The 4,913-nt window shown below is 37.6% G+C and overlaps 1 pseudogene; it reads right to left on the bottom strand.

Moving 5' to 3' along the window:
• Positions 1 to 2,120: 2,120 nt before the first annotated feature.
• Positions 2,121 to 2,906, bottom strand: LOC149139496 (mitogen-activated protein kinase kinase 9 pseudogene; annotated as a pseudogene).
• Between the last annotated feature and the right edge of the window lie 2,007 nt (positions 2,907 to 4,913).

The raw sequence follows: 4,913 nt of genomic DNA on the forward strand, positions 1-4,913 counted from the left end.
GTAGAAAAGAAAAATTGATGTATGAATCAAATACAACCAAAACAATAACAAATGCAAAATATGGAATATTAGCATCTTTGTTGATCTAAGCTGGTGGCTGGACTCATATATTTGTACCATCTCAATCAACATCTGTCCCCACATCGCACCTCCTTTAATAAAAGCTCTGTCACGATGCTGCAAATGCAAGCCTATACAACTTGTACTAAATTTCAGTTCAGGATTGTGTTGACAACAAAGAACCACCTAGAAAAATTATTCGTTTCTGTTTGAGTTAAAAATATTTTCATGGCGTACATCCAGTTTGGATACCAGTTTTCCAGAAGAGCATGTTTCATTGTATTTTCCTTCATTTTTGGTATAACCAGAATCACCACTGGAATTCACATGGAAAAACAATTCAGTCTCTATCAACTCCATTAAATGCAATAAACATATTAGATATAGGTGCACAGTCTCTATCATCTCATGTTGGCAAAGGCAGTAAAAATGATTTCAATTATTGAGAATTAAATGAGTCATCTAATCCAATCTAGCACAAAATTAACACCCATGGCATCCATCAACATCATGGATTGGTTAAATTTGCAGGTATGGATCCTCCCATATTCTGCTATTTCATGACCCTTCACAGTTTAAAAAATTGATAGCTTCTGCAAGTTGTAATATTAGCATCCAATCAAATTCGAAATGAATTAATACAATCAAATAGAATATGCAACCCACATTTTGTCCAAATACCATTTGTAGGCTCTGGATTCATAACCCAAAGAAATTTGTAGGTCCAAAGGAGGCTCTTTGAAAATGCTTCGATTGACTTTGTAAGAGTGTCGATATTCATCTGTTATTGTATTAAAAATGGTTGATTCAAAAATGTGAATCCTCACTTTGGGGGTCATCATGTCTCTTGCATATGCAAATGGCAACTCATCCCAGGGATTGAAGATTTCTAACTCATTGAATAACAGGTAAGAAAATAGCTTCGTTGGAAGGGCTTGCTTTCTCAATATCAGTGCAGTATCAGGCACATCTGTAATGAAAACAACAACACAAAATCAAAAAATTAGTTAAAGAGAGAACCAAACTCAAAACAAATCTCAGATGCTATCACACTAAAACTTCACCGTGATTGAGCAAAGCTGAGTTCTCATACCACTGTTGTAGGGAAGCTTTTAAGAGCTCCAAGGTTGCAAGCCATCGGCACAGTAACTGTCCATTTGATATCTCACAACTTCTTTGCTCCACTTTCTCCATCTGACTGTAAAAATGGCTTCCTCCATGGTATGAGTATTGTAAGGATGCTTTGAGATAGCAATATCAATGTTGTGAGTTATAAGGGGATTTTCCAAAATTAACAAAGGATCAACAACAAGTTGTAGCTTGGCATCTATCCAAAAGTTGTAAAAACAGTTTGGGAAAAGCCCGTGCGGAAGATATTTTAGTATGAGGCCATTCATTATAGATTCCTTATATGGCAACTACCTGACCAAAACAATGTGTGAAATTCCAATTCTATGAGACTCATTGCGCTTGATCTGGTATAAGGCAAGAACTGTGAGAGTTACATTGTCCATAAACATGAAGAAACAAATGTTTTTTGTTGTGATTTTCTTAACATTCTTGGGTTGCTTAATCTTTTCATAGGCTCCAAATATAGCTGAAATTACCACAACCCCCTTGCATTGTTCCATGGCCTTCCTTTCTTCTTTAGACACAAGGAACCCTAGGGTACGGTAATTGGAAAAACCACAAGGCAAATTAGTCCCTTTAGAATAATTGAAATACGTTTTTCTTTCCTTCGCATCTAGATTTCCGCCGAAGGTCACTAGAACTGCTACTGAATTGGGGTTTTCAGGTCCTTTCATGTACTGTAGCCGAGATTTATCAATTAACTCTTCCTTCTGAATTTGATGAACAATAGCCGAGACTGCCATCAAGAGCGAAACATAGTTTTAGCCTAATTTCTTTTACAAACATGCATTCCATAAGGTAATGTTTCTTGATGGATCTCTCAAATTGTTAAATATGAGGATCTTTGATTACCTAAAAACTGAGAATATAAGTGGCAAGTCTGATTCGCCATGGTTGTATTTTTCTTGAGAAAATACTTCTCCACTCCATTATATGAAGGATATTTGAGGAAGTGCATTGCAGAAGACAATAGAAACTGTATATGAATACCCATCAGGATAGAACCTTTCAGGACTCATATAAGCACAGGTGCCCATGAAGGAATTGCACTGGGCCAAAGTGTGAGCCAACACAGTTCTAGCACCAAAATCAGAAACCTTGACTTCTCTTATTAATCAGTAAATTGGAGGGCTTTACATCATGGTGAACAATTTTTTCCTAGTGCAGGTAATGCAAACCCTTGAGCACCTTCCTCGCAACCTTATCCAAATAGTGTTTTAGGATTTTCTTGTGGATTTGACGAACCTGCGCAAGGGTTCCACCGTCCATGTAGTCCAACACAAAAGAGATTTCTCCTCCTCGATCTAATATGCCATAACATTGCACGATGCGTGGAGAATTCCCTCGAATAGGCCATAACACTACAGGATGTTTGGAGAATTCGCCCTTAAGAGAATCTCCATTTCCCTCATTAATTTATTTTGAACAGCAAGCTCATGCTTTTCCTAAATGATTTTGAGGGCATAAATTTTCCCAGTCTTGGCATGCTTAACCTTGTAGACCTTGCCACTGCTCCCACACCCCAAAGTTGAAATCTTCTGGAGATATTCCAGTGTAACTTCTTCGAGAGGAATACAAGGAAACTTGCAGGCACCATTCATGTTAGGGGGCTTCGGCAGTGGAAGCGGCAATGGAATTGGCTTAGAAGATGCGTCTTCCCAAGCTGGGATTGGCATCTTCAAACCCACCCTCGTTTTTCTCTCCCTTGAACTCATCTTCCCACTGAAAAATAAAGCTTGCCTTTGCCTCTATATACCCTCTTTCTCTCCCCAACACTATTTAAGACAAGAACCGATACAAATTTGAGGAATCTCCTCACAACAAGAAAAACCCTGATACTAAACCCTTCCAAAAGTTAACAGAAACACCCTAGCTAATCTCTTCCATCGATATTCCATGTCCCCAACTATTCTGAAACCCCATTTATCAATACCAATTTGTGGACGATTTCTTCACAACAAAACTCAATTGTCCATAACCCACAAACCAGGTTGAGTTACCATTTGACGAACACAACTGTATTTATCAATACTCTAATTATCTACAGTCCACACCAGAAAAATCGCAGTTACAATTTTATCATAGCAAACTATATCATCCACGCCCAATTGGATTCATCAAAGAAAACCACATTCACTAATGTCCTCATAGATGAAATCACACACAAAAAACAAAGAAAAATAAAAACTTTCCTTTAACCACTTGAGAGTAGAAAATCCTTCAATCTATGCCGAAAATGCCTACTACTGGCCTTTGCCTATCATAGGTCAAGCCACAATTTCATCAAAACCACCAAACTGTGAGAATCCCAGTGATCCAACAAAAATTGAACACCAAAAACCTTGGAATAACCAGCTACAAATATTTGCTAGAAATCTATAATCTACGTGTCAGTAACTAGGCTAGAGCTCCAAGGATCTTGCCACAAGACAAACAATACAAAGCTCTCAAATAAGTTGAAATCAAATACCTTCCCTCTAAAGGATTACCCTCCATTTTCTATTGTACAAAGCTTAAAATTAAGACTTGGGCAGTGCCGTAATCTATAACCCTAGGAGAACTCCATTCAACCATGAATACAATTAAGCAGAGCAAACAATAACCTAGATGTTGAGTAAACCCATTAAATTCTTCAAGCAGTTCAAAGGAGAAAGAGGAACCTAGAAATAAATTACATGACTGAGTAGTTGTATGCGGCAGGGGTTATGAAAAAAAGTTGTGATGAGTCACTGATGATTTGACACCAGTCACTGATGATTTACCTGAACAAAACAAAGCATATGAAGGCTCTGTCAATGAAACTGGGGGTTTCTAAAAAAACATAAACATATAATCACAGGGAAACGATAAAGAATACCAAATGTAACCAATTACCTAGCCAAAGCAATAAAGGCCTTGTGCGTTCTGGCGCTGAAGGAGAATTGTCATACCAGTCATAGAAAACAGGACATTTAATCTATGAAAAGTATGCACGTATAGCCAATTTACAGAAAGTGCACTTTGAAAAGGAATAATGAAAAAACAAGCATCCCAGGTGAGGAGAAAACCACCATATCAACAGTCAACGAATAATATCGAAGTGGAGTTGTAGGTCCGAGAGATTGGGGTGTGGAGATTCATTCCTTGTGCATTAAATTTCACTGCCAGTTTGATACCACTAGTTGGGAAATCTAGCTCAGTGTTGAGAAAGTTGTAGAAATGGAGCAGTTATGTGTTAAGCATTGTAGAAATGAAGAAATCGGATAGGTACTTGATCCACCCCAACCTAACCTTGTTGTGCCTCAGCTATGAGATCGTGGGCGAAGTAACCTCATCTATGAGATCGGGGACGAAGTAACCTCAGCTATGAGATCGAGGGCGAAGTAATGGTAAGTAAAATGGAGAAACCGTAATAGGTAGGTGGTTACCTCGTTACCCTAACCACCAAGGGAATCATCTGACGACATGGAGTTTTTTAATCGTCTAACAAGTGATCGGAGGGCGCAAGAGGGTACATGTGGTAGTGGAGGGAGTTCTTTTGAGAGGGGAACGCCTTATGACATAATTAATATTTTAAAGAGATGGGTTATAGTGGTAATTGGAATGTTTAATCTCGAGCCTGTTTTAATTACTCCAACGGGATTCCTAATGAATAATAATAATAATAATAAATAAATAACAATATATATTTTGTTTAAAGAAGATTGTGTTAATTAATATATAAATTTAAAATTTAAAATTTA

The sequence above is a fragment of the Pinus tabuliformis genome, chromosome X, assembly GCF_031772625.1.
Source record: "Pinus tabuliformis cultivar Carrire ecotype Pingquan chromosome X, CPIR1, whole genome shotgun sequence".
NCBI classification, from domain to species: domain Eukaryota; kingdom Viridiplantae; phylum Streptophyta; class Pinopsida; order Pinales; family Pinaceae; genus Pinus; species Pinus tabuliformis.